This window comes from Hylobates moloch, unplaced genomic scaffold (assembly GCF_009828535.3).
Source record: "Hylobates moloch isolate HMO894 unplaced genomic scaffold, HMol_V3 SCAFFOLD_60, whole genome shotgun sequence".
In the NCBI taxonomy this organism is placed as follows: Eukaryota; Metazoa; Chordata; class Mammalia; order Primates; family Hylobatidae; genus Hylobates; species Hylobates moloch.
This window is the reverse complement of record NW_026652335.1, coordinates 35,201-47,163: the sequence shown is the minus strand read 5'-3', so window position 1 is coordinate 47,163 and position 11,963 is coordinate 35,201. Positions and strand designations below refer to the sequence as shown.

The following is an 11,963-nucleotide window of genomic DNA, read 5'->3' as shown; positions in this document are numbered from 1 at the left end:
CAATTCAAAATTTCCTTGGCAAATGGGTTGACCAATCATCACAGAACAGCTCTTGGGCATTTGGGTGAGGAGACGGACGCAGACTTAACCATCCACTCATGGAAGCAACACCATAGTCTCTCAACCAGGCGGTGCCCACATGCAAACCGGACCAAGTAAAGCACATTCTGTGACTACTTGCCAATGTGTTGTGTCCTCATAACCTGACTTCACATTTTTTAGGCTTTCTTAAGGATCATCCATTGATATTATAATTAAAACAACAACCATAAAAAAGGAGATCAAGAAAGTAACAATAAAACCACAGCAGCTATCTAAAATTGTTACACCATATTCTGCCTCTAGGGTTCCAGGACGTGACTGGAGACCAACAAGACAAATACTTGGACTGATATCAGATGATCCAGCGATTTTATCCTAAACACCAATTCATGTACTAATTATGGATTTGATTGTTGACATGATATAAGGTATATTTTCCCAAAGTACAATTTGAGATTGCTAACATTTGCTTGGGAAAAATACCATATATATGTCACACTTATTTTAGCAAATGAGGTTCAATAAAAAGTAGAAATAAAACTGATCAGTACAAAATAATATTTTAATAATATACGAACATGAACATGAAAACAATGTAAACAGGTTAGAATTTTTGATATGATACTACAAACGTGATTTTGATTGTACGCAACTGTAAAATTCTATGCAAAAGGATTAACAAGGCATATCATAGGAAATCACTTTGCCCAATATAAGCAGTTCTCAGCACATACTCAAATGCACACAAACATGAAAATTGGAAATAAAGGAATGTTAAAAAAAAACTTAGGCAGACACAAATAAAACCACCCCACTAGTGTATGAATGATGCATGTTTTTATGATCTTAATTACATTTAAGGATTTAAAAAATGTCACTGATCTCACAGTTTACAATATCCAAATCTTCAAACCTGCTGGAAGAAGTCCACAGCGCAGCCTGGAAATTGCATCCATTGCATTCTCTCGTGCAGTTACCTGTAAACCAAAAATCACAGTCACGACTTTCTCTAGGTTTAACAGGTATGTCAATCAAAAAATAAGCTTCAATTCTGGAGAAGTTGATAGGGGTTGAAAAGGATATTTGATATCAAAATTTCATAATTTATGCTTATCTATAAGGGATCAAATCTTACCTACACCAAGCAAACAGAATCTTTTGAAAAATGTGCGATTCATAAGATCTTTCCTTTTAATTCAAAGCCAAATAAGTAGTTCAGTCTTTCACTGCAGAAACAGGAAGGGCATTTGATGGAATTACAGCAGGTAAACACAATCTATATTAGTGACGGCACTGGGAACCTTTGACTACAAAAGGTCTCATGCATCCCCAGAAAGAGCACTGAGGGTACTCAAGTCACTGTGAGTGCCGGATCACTGAGCTGTTAATCTATTCTGGTCTGGAGAACACCACCAAACCCTTAGGGGAAAGGACTTTGAAGATGTGAGCTATCCTAGCAAATACTGCATCACCTCACTATCTTAAAGGAAGATCGTGTCTCCTTCACTCCATCACTGGGCCTCAAGACAACGTCCTGTCCTCTTGTCCAGGTAAGGCCTGGACCTGCCATGCCCCTGCAGATCCTTTCATCTTTCATCTTTCATTCCTTTTTCTTTCTTTCTTTTCTTTTTCTTGAGACAGAGTCTTACTCTGTTGCCCAGGCTGGAATGCAGTGGTGTGATCTCAGCTCACTGCAACCTCCGCCTCCCAGGTTCAAGCAATTCTCCTGCCTCAATCTCCTGAGTAGCTGCGATTATAGGCGTGTACCACCATACCTAGCTAATTTTTGTATTTTTAGTAGAGATAACGTTTTACCATGTTGGCCAGGCTGGTCTTGAACTCCTGACCTCAGATGATCCTCCTGCCTTGGCCTCCCAAAGTGCTGGGATTACAGGAATGAGCCACTGTGCCCGGCAGATTCTCTCATCTTGTTTTGATAGTACAGACTAAGCACTGGGATGAAAAGGGGGGTGGACTTCTTAAAGATATCCTACTTACTAAAAACAAGTCTTTTTCAAAACTTGTATTATGTCCAAGCATTTTAATAAAGACAAAGGCCAAATGAGGAGGCTGACAGATGCCACAACACAAACTAATCAGGAGACAGACACCTGCTTATGGGCTGTACCTTCTGCCTTGATATGTAGTCAGTTTTCTTGAAGGATGGAAAGTCTCTTTTGCAGAAAATTAACCTAGAAAAGACACCTTGTGTGAGAAGAAGTGGATGTGGCTTACGTGTCAATGTTGTGCAAATAGTATGGTAAGATTTTATTTAAATTCAGACAATTCCCTAGATAAAACTCAGAGGATTTGTTGAATGTCAATGTTGTGTTTTTTACATTTGGTCACATCCCATCCTTATTGAAAATCCATCAGATACAACAGAATAAAGTTCAAACTCCTCATCGCAGAGCCATTTTGATCTGACCCGCCCCCATCATTGTGGCTTTACCTGTCCTCAAGCTCTGCCCACCATTGCTGCTTCTACATCATGTCTTTCTCACTCCACTGCTCTCTGGCCCAGGCCATTTTCTCTCTTTGGAACACTTGTCTTTCTGTCTCCCATTCATCCTCCACCATTTGGTTTAAATGTCACCTCTCCTATGGAATCGTTCACCTCCTCCCCAGCTGCTCCTCACCTCCTAGCCCCAGGCAAAGCCAGCGGTCCCCTTCTCTGTGTTCCTCCCCTCTATTACTGGTACTTCTCAAACTGCTTTGTGGTTATTTGTTTTCATATCTCTTCCCTAAACCTGAGAGCTTCTCTTGGGCAGGAATGACTTTTCTGTCTCTCCACCCCAGTTTCTTTCACAGGGCTGGGCATGTAGCTGGTTTCACTAGCTGTTGAATGAATGAATGAATGAATGAATGAATGAATGAATGAATGAGTGAGTGAGTGTAAAGAAAATTACTGCTTTCTGGAAACCTCAATCCATCCTAGGGATTACCTGAGGTTGGAGAGACAGAACTTCATAGCGGAAAGAGCCTGAGCTTTGTCTGGAGTTAGGCCAACTTTGGTTCAATTCCTGGCTTGCCATCTGTGGCTCTAGGAAAATTACTTAAGCTCTTGATGCTTAATCTGTGAAATGGGATTAATGACAGCTACTTCCCAAGGTTATAAGGATGACATGAAACAACTATAGAAACCGCCTAGTGCAGAGCTCAAAGCAGGTACAACCCCCAGATCGCCATTCTTAGGAGGCTGGAGGAAACTGGGTTGTTTAGCATATTCTCTTAAATCAGGCCTTTACAAAGCATTTGATTACTGTGAAGCATACATTTCTATACTGTTAAAGATGCCTGTATCAGGCGTGGATTCAAAAGCACCTTACACAGCCCAAATGGTTTGGGGCCAACTTATACCATGGCTTAATGTAATCAAGAGTCACAGTGGTATTTGATCGTTTCAGAATTGTTTATTCTTGCATCTTTGGTCTGAACTGAAACCATGGCAACAGTTGATCCCGAAACATAGTTATGTAAGAGAGTACAGCTGGCAGAACAGATAATGTGCTTGAAAGAGAAGAAAACACAGTCTTTCTAAATGGGTGCATCTCAAAGTGGTCCTCCTGGTTTTGCTTATTTGTATAGCACCCTGGTCTTCATTTTATCCAATTGCTCAAGTGACCCATAGGACAATTGATAATTTTGACAGATGCAGGGATTACACTGATTCAACTTCCCTCCCCCAACCATGCCCTGTAATCAGAATTACAACAATTCTCAAAAAACACAGGCACCTGTGCTTTCAAACTAAATTTGCTCACTGTATGGCCTGTGACTCCTCCGTGCAGCTGCCAACTCTGAGGTCCTATCGCAGCTGGCAGCACTCTCTTTCTGGGTCAGCATCCAGTTTTAGGAGGCTGAAGTGGCTTTTATTACAGTGAAATGATATGAATGATAACAGAAGCCCTGCAGGTGGGTATCAGATTCCTTTTTTTTTCCTCTTCCTAAAAAAACTCCTCTGAAGGCGTCAGGTCCTACATAGCTGACACTATCTGTAGCTCACCTACAAACTTAATGGGTAACCACACCTGGAGTGGAGCTTTTCATGTAAATAAAGATTATTTAACCCTTTGTATGTTCCCATTCTCCTCCACTACTTATTTTTATATGAAGGCGTGAACAAAATTTCATAGCCCTTAGAAGCAAAATCGCAACCAGTAGCATATGGATTGAGATGATGAACATTTCATTTTCAGATGAGAGAAGTTTTACTAGGGGAATATAAAAGGAGCAGCTAAAATGTGTTCCACATTTTATCTTACATATTATAAATAGATAACATGGATATCATCAAATCATATCATTTTATTCATAAATACATTTATTAAGCACCTGTTATGTGCCAGGCACAGTACTTGATACAGGGAGTAAAGAAATCCTTTCCTTCATGGAGTTTTTCAAGGAAAAATATGTCTTAAACTTCAAAGTGGGCTGGGCACGGTGGCTCATGCTTGTAATTCCAACACTTTGGGAGGCTGAGGTGGGCGAATTGCTTGAGGTCAGGAGTTCGAGACCAGCCTGGCCAATATAGCAAAACCCCTTCTCTACAAACAAACTCCTGTCTCCAAAAATTAGCTGGGCATGGTGGCGTGCACATGTAATTCCAGCTACTTGGGAGGTTGAGGCAGGAGAATCGCTTGAACCTGGGAGGCAGAAGGTGCAGCGAGCTGAGATAGCGCCACTGAACTCCAGCCTGGGTGACATAGTGAAACTCCATCTCAAAAAAAAAAAAAAAAAAAAATTCAAAGTGTATTGGAAATGTGAATATGTAAACTCTTTCTCACGACACCAACGACACGTAAAACATTCAAACATGTTAGAAGTTTTTCTCACATCATGAACCACATCACATTTCTTTTCTTTTTTTTTTCCTTTTTTGAGACAGTGTCTTCCTCTGTCACCCAGGCTGGAGTGCATTGGGCATGACCTCGGCTCACTGCAACCTCCGCCTCCCAGGTTCAAGTGATTCTCCTGCCTCAGCCTCCTGAGTAGCTGGGATTACAGGCACGCACCACCATGCCTGGCTAATTTTTGTATTTTTAGTAGAGATGGGGTTTCACCATGTTGGCCAGGCTGGTCTCAAATTCCTGATCTCAGGTGATCCGCCTGCCTTGACCTTCCAAAGTTCTGGGATTACAGGTGTGAGCCACCGCATCTGACCATATATATATATATATATATTTTTTTTTTTTTTTGAGACAGAGTCTTTTTCTGTCACCCAGGCTGGAGTGCAGTGGTGTGATCTCGGCTCACTGCAACCTCTGCCTCTGGGGTTCAAGCGATTCTCCTGCCTCAGCCTTCCAAGTAGCTGGGATTACAGGCATGGGCCACCACACCCAGCTAATTTTTGTATTTTTAGTAGAGATGGGATTTTGCCATGTTGGCCAGGCTGGTCTCAAACTCCTAACCTCAAGTGGTCTGCCTGCCTTGGCCTCCCAAAGTGCTAGGATTATAGACATGAGCCACCACACCCAGACAAGAACCACACATTTCAACAAGAACTATTTAACCTAATTGTTTGAATACCTTGTCATTATTTTGCCTTGAACTTAGAATACATCTTGTTATCTCTAACGATCATGTAAAATACACACCAGAATAAAAGTGCTTCTAACATAACTGTGCTTTCAATTTCTCTGCACTTCTATACAGTGAGGAATCAGCCATATGCTAAGTGATGGCATTTTGGACCTGATACCAAGAATAAAATGATGAGGCTATATTGGAAGGTAGACTGTAAATGAATTGAAGTTATAACTGACTGAACTTTTCAATTTTAAGGGTGCTTTAAAGAAATTCTTATTGAGACAGTGAGTTATTAAACAAGTAAGAAAAAAATTTAAAACAAAATGAAAATTTATCCTGAGTAGTAGGTTATGCAATGACGTCACATTGATTTGTGGCATCAATTTGGAATCAGATTTATTTGCAAGTTTCTTTTCAGAGTATCCCCTAAATCTTTGGAAAATGCCTTGATTCTAGTAATTACCTGTGATTTTAGGGAGGAAATGGTGTCTTCAAGTTCTTGTCTTAGGGATGCTGGCATCAATCCTTTCAATTTTGTTTCATATTCTTGTCGTATGTCAATTATCTAAATTGGAAAAAAATTAAGAGTTATCTTTTTACCACATAAATGATTGTTTTGAATTTAAGAAGTCTCAGAACAGTATCTGTTGATCACAATGAAAGGTTTGTTACACGTGGTCAGAAACCAGACAATAAAGATGAAATAAGAAGAAAAAGTTAAAAACTGAAAAGGCTACCCAGCCTGACCCTGTGACTCTGAGAGAGATGGTCCCTGTAACAATGCTTTATTTCTTTAAAATCCTTGTGAACACAATTTTTGGCATCTGAATAAGTAAAATAATTGTTCTCTCCTTTTCACTCATGAGGTTCCCCACTATGCTAGCCCTGCAGCCTCTCCTTGATCAGGATGTGAACTCCAACCATACTAAGCTGTCATCTGAGGACAACTCATAGCATGTCTCTGCTTTGATTAAAATACTCCTTGAGGGTGTGGTGGCTCATGCCTGTAGTCTCAGCACTTTGGGAGGCTGAGGTGGGCAGATCACTTGAACCCAGGAGTTTGAGATCAGCCTGCGCATCTCTAAGAAAATATAAAAATTAGCTGGGCATGGTGGTGCACAACTGTAGTCTCAGCTACCTGGGAGGCTGAGGTGAGAGGATCCTTTGAGCCCAGGAGATCAAGGCTGCAGTGGGCCAAGACTGGGCCACTGCACTCCAGTCTGGGTGACAGAGTGAGACTTTCTCCCCAAAAACCCCCCAAAATTCCTATTCCTCCAAACTGTCAGGTAGTTGGGGCACTAAATGTGATTCATATAATCATGAAGACATAAATGAAGGGGAATCTGCATAGCTATGTCTCCAACCCCCTTTGACACAAGTAGACAGGTAGAGTGCTCTGGGCATAGGAAGGTTCCTGGCTCCTGGTTTCTTTCTGCCTCCCGAATACTGTCGGGTCTGTGTTTAACTAACTGATGCTCACTGGGCTAGTAAAAAAACTAGGTTGGTGGCTCATCCCGTTCATCTCTCTCAAGGCTAAAGGAGTGAGAGGGTAGAAGAAAAGCCTTTGGAAGAATATGCCTGAATAGGATGAAGATGTGCATGGATGAGACATGAATATGCATGTGTAGATATTGGTGTCTTTTTCGAGCTGTGTTTCTGCATTTCTCTTCCTCCTACTATGAAATATGATAGCATTAATTATTTTAAAAATCTGTTGCATGTGCTGTGCATGACTTAACCAAACATTAAAGCTGAGTTGCAGTGTATCGTACCAAGTGATTCATCATACACACTATACACACCTGGAAATAGGCAATATACTCTGAAAATGGTGTACAACTGAGTTGAGTTGGATAAGCCTATCAATTTGCTGAAGATAATTTAAAATTAACAGTCTTTAAGATCCAACTTTTCTTACACTAAACTGAATTAAGGAAGAAATGTGCTTAAGAATTCATTTCATCACCTACTAAAATCCTGTGGCCACTGTTCTAGAATATAAATTTCCAATTTTTGGCAAAGTGCTTTTTTTGGGATACGCTATAATCCTGTGACTTATACCTAAAGGAAAAAAAGAAATAATAAAACATGATCTCTCCCACAGATGCAAACTCTTTGCTGATGAAATATCTGTTGATTCTCCCATCTACTGATTTTTCTCACCTTCTCTTCTTCAACTTACTTCCAAGTGAGCCAGTTCCAGCTACTCACTTACTTGAGTCAGTTAGCTGACTCAAATGAAGGAAAAATGCAAAGCAAAACACATGCTTTATAAACCAGACCTCAAGGTAACATTTATTGAGGGTTCATGGGTTATATATTGACTATTTTTTTTTCTATCACTCAACACTGGTTCTGAAAGTTTGAGTTTCAACTCTTTTAAAAACAACTCATGCATGCACTATTTCCTTTTTAAACAAATTTTATTCTGTATTTTACTACTGAAATATGTTGTCCTACCCATTCCCACCCTGCAGTAAAAATCTCACCCAGGCTCCCTATTTCTTTCCCTTATCCCCTCTTCCACCACACCATCCCGGGACAAGTGCTCCAGGATTCCCTGTCCACTGGCCATTCTGGAGTGTATCCTTTGGGTAGCAATGTGGAAACCACCAGGGCCTTTGTGGAGCAAATGGAGGGGGCTGAAGGAGTCCCAAGAGGGGCTTGAGGGCCTTGGATCCTTGCTCATAGGCGAGCTTGATCTCATCATCTGGACAGGTAGAGGCAGATTCTTCCTGAGCATAGACATTGCTCAAGTACCGATGCACGCCCCAGAAGGCCTCAGGGATGGTGAATCCCTGGTACTTTTTTTTTTTCTTTTGAGATGGCATCTCACTCTGTTGCCCAGGCTGGAGTGCAGTGGCATGATCTTGGCTCACTGCAACCTCTGCCTCCCAGGTTCCAGCTATTCTCTTGCCTCAGCCTCCTGAGTAGCTGGGATTACAAGCACGCACCACCACATCTGGCTAATTTTTTTTTCTTTTTTCTTTTTTTTTTTAGTAGAGATGGGGTTTCACCTTGTAGGCCAGGCTGGTCTTGAACTCCTGACCTCAAGTGATCTGCCTGCCTCAGCCTCCCAAAGTGCTGGGATTACAGGCATGAGCCATGACACCCGGCCCCCCTGGTACTTCTTACATACCACTTGCACTATGTGAAGCATTGGCAACAGGTTGCAGTCAGCCAGGGTGAGCTCATTGCCATCCAGAAACTTCCTCCGAGAGATGCCTTCATCTTCAGAACTGGTTTCATCCACTTCTTCTGAGTGGGGGGATGTCAAGTAACTGTCTAAAACCTTCAGGACTTTCAGGAGTCCCTGCTCCAGATTGTCATTGAGTGCTGGCTTTGAATTCTTGATGTAAGCAGAAAATTTCGCAAATATGTCCAGCTCAGCTGTGCTGGACTCAGGGTTCAGAGCTGCCAGCTTGGGGTACCTGGGAGGGCACAGCACTGCCTACAGAAATTCCTCAATCTTGTTGGTGTCCTTGTGCTCTTCCATGCCATACAGCAGAAATGGGAGCTGCCCTCCTGGGCACAGCTTTTGCACAATCTCGGTCTGCCTCTTGGTGTCAATGATGGTGACACTGAAGGTGACTCCCTTGAGCCACAGCACCATGAACAGTCTCTAGGAGAAGGGGCAGTTCCCAATCTTGGCCCCATCACTGCCAGCCTTCACGAACAACTCAACTTGCTGTTGTTCTTCAGCTATGGTTGTGTTGGGGACCAGAAAGTGGCCATAGCTGGGGAACTGGGGCATGCACTATTTCTTACATCCTTACCTGTTTAGAATGTCTATCTGTTTTCCTAAGCTGGCACTCAGCAAGAAGGCCATGTTCCGTTTGAGTGCCAAGATGGTGAAGCCCAATGGTGAGAAGCCGGACAAGTTCAAGTCTGGCATTTTCCAGGGTCTTCTGAAGCTGGAGATGAACTCGGACCTCAAGGCTTAGCTCGGTTGCATTTACAATGCAGTCCTTGAGGATTTGGTCTTCTCACGTCAAACTGGATGGCAGCCAGCTCATACAGGTTAATTTGGACAAAGCACAGCAGAACAATATGGAACACAAGGTCAAAACTTTTTCTGGTGTTTATAAGGAGCTCATAGGCAAAGATGTTGATTTTGAATTTCCAGAATTTCAATTGTAAACACAAATTATAAAGTACATTCACAGTAAAAAAAACAAAAAAGTCTATCCATTGCCTGTATATTTAAAAGACAACTTTGTTGGGTATAAAAATGCTTCAATCCCACTTTCTTTCTCTCATAACTTTGTGAACACAAAGATCAAGTTAGCTAGGCATGCTGGAGTGCACCTGTAGTCCCAAATACTCGGGAGGCTGAGGCAGGAGGATTACCTGAGCCCCTCAGAACATTTCCCCAGTGTTTTCTAGCATTACATATTGCCATGGTAAAGTCTGAGGCCAATCTGATTTTTTTCATGTTAAATATAACTTTCTTTTTCTGCTTAGATGCTATGATTTTCTTTTTCCTTCATTTAGTAACTTCACTGGGAAATGCTTTGATACTAATTATTTTATATTAATTTTCCTGAGACATTGTGTGTGCCCTTTCTACCTTTACATTCCATTATTTGAACAAAAGTTTCCTTTGTTAGAATAATTATTTGTATTTTATTATATATATATTTATATATATATTTTTTCTGTTGGTTCTCTTCTTCAGAGACACAAACTTTGCATGTGTTGACCCTTCTTTGACAATCTCCCATAATTATACATTTTCTCTATTATCACTTATACTTTCATATCATTTTATTTTGAGACAGGGTCTTGCTATGTTGCCCAGGCTGGTCTCCAACTCCTGGACTCAACCAATCTTCCTGCCTCAGCCTCCTGAGTAGTTGAAATTACATGCACGCATCACTGCACCAAACTCTTCTTATCTTTTATATCTATTTTATATTTTCATTTCATTTTGTATAATAGCCTCTAGCCTAATTACTATATTTCCTTGGATGGTTTTAGTTATGATTTTTCTATTTTTGTTTCATCTACTATGGTTTCAATCTCTGTAATCGTTTGCTTTTGTCTACCATTTTTCCTAAGCTCTGAGAGATCACTTTTCATCTGTCTGTTGACTTATATAATCTTAAAATATGTCTCTTCTTTTTTCTACTTCTCTATCTCCCTCCACCATTTTCCTTGAGAGATGTCTAAATGTGTTTTGTGAATGCTTTGACACTGTGAAGAGCTGTTATAAAGAACTGTAATTAGTCTGAACCTTCCTCCTGTAATTTTCCATTTGATATACAGAACATTATTTGCTCACATTCTTTCTTCTCCTCTCTTTTAATCCAGCAAAGATAATATGCTAGTTCCTTTTTCTAAAAGAAAAATTACACCTCATTTTTGAATGGAACCAGCTATTTGCTGAGAGTTGAGGTGTGGCAGGGGCAGCTGGGGTCAGGCCACAGCTATGCTTTGGTTTTGTTGTCTTCATTACACTTTGACCAAATCTATGATTTCATTTGCCCTGGGGGCCTATGTCCCTCAGTGTTCAAGTACTTTGGAGGTCACGGCCAAGTACTTAAGCCTTTTGGTTCATGCTCATGGTTGGTTTCTCTTGACTCTCCTTCCTCCCACCCTGCCCACTATTCACGTGATGGTTTCTCTCTAGCAGGAGTCTAGGCCATCGAGAGTAGAAGATTGGGTGTGACTAAGGTTGCTCTTTGATCACCATTATTCCTTCCATCACTTTTCAAATTCAGAAGTTACATTTTCCAACATTTATTGAAGATTTGTGCATTTATACTTCCTGTCTACTCCTTTATTCTTAGTTTTTCTGATTTCAGTGAATTTGAATGAATTTAAAATAAGCCTCTGGAAAATATGTAATTACCTCATGTATGAGTGAGACTGTCAACTGGGAAAATATTACTACCCTGAATCCTTAAACTCAAATGCTCAATTTAAAAATCATTATATAAAGCTGAATCCTGTTACTTTAATAAAGTCATGAAAAACTTTAACCAATCTGTTTTCATTCTATTTATGAGGTTAATAAAGTTACCACAAGCAAACATTTACTGAGGACTTTCTGTGTGCCAGGTGTGACTCTCCATGTTTTTATATGGACTTAATCCTTCTGATCACCCAATGAGGGAAGCACAGAGAGGTAAAACATGATTTGAACTCAGGTAGTCTGACTCTCAAGCACATATGATTGTCCACTTTGCTCTACAGTTTCTCAAATAATCCTTCTAAATGCTGAGTTGATTTTTCCACCCTAGGGGAAAGAGAATGCCAGAGACACGTGGGTTAGAGGAGTCTTTGCTACCACGCTCTAGTGCTTTCCCCAGCACAACAGGGGCCAGGGCCAGGGGATGGGGCGTTGAACTGCAGTGCTTCCAGACATCCATCTAGTCATTGATCTTTTT

The 11,963-nt window shown here is 40.9% G+C and overlaps 1 protein-coding gene across 3 annotated transcripts in view; it reads right to left on the bottom strand.

The window, feature by feature from the left end:
• LOC116463765 (axin-2) overlaps nt 1–11,505 on the bottom strand; it is a 116,960-nt gene extending 105,455 nt beyond the window's left edge. Inside the window, exons 1-4 of one of the 3 annotated variants that reach the window (XM_032147020.2) lie at nt 9,348–11,505; nt 6,035–6,136; nt 2,171–2,234; nt 956–1,019 (exon numbers count right to left, since the gene is read on the bottom strand). The gene's annotated coding sequence lies outside the window, so the exon portion shown is untranslated. Of the gene's footprint in view, nt 1–955; nt 1,020–1,177; nt 1,358–2,170; nt 2,235–6,034; nt 6,232–9,347 lie in introns of those variants that run through there. The other 2 variants (XM_032147028.2, XM_032147025.2) reach the window with 2 other exon arrangements.
• Nucleotides 11,506–11,963: the final 458 nt, after the last annotated feature.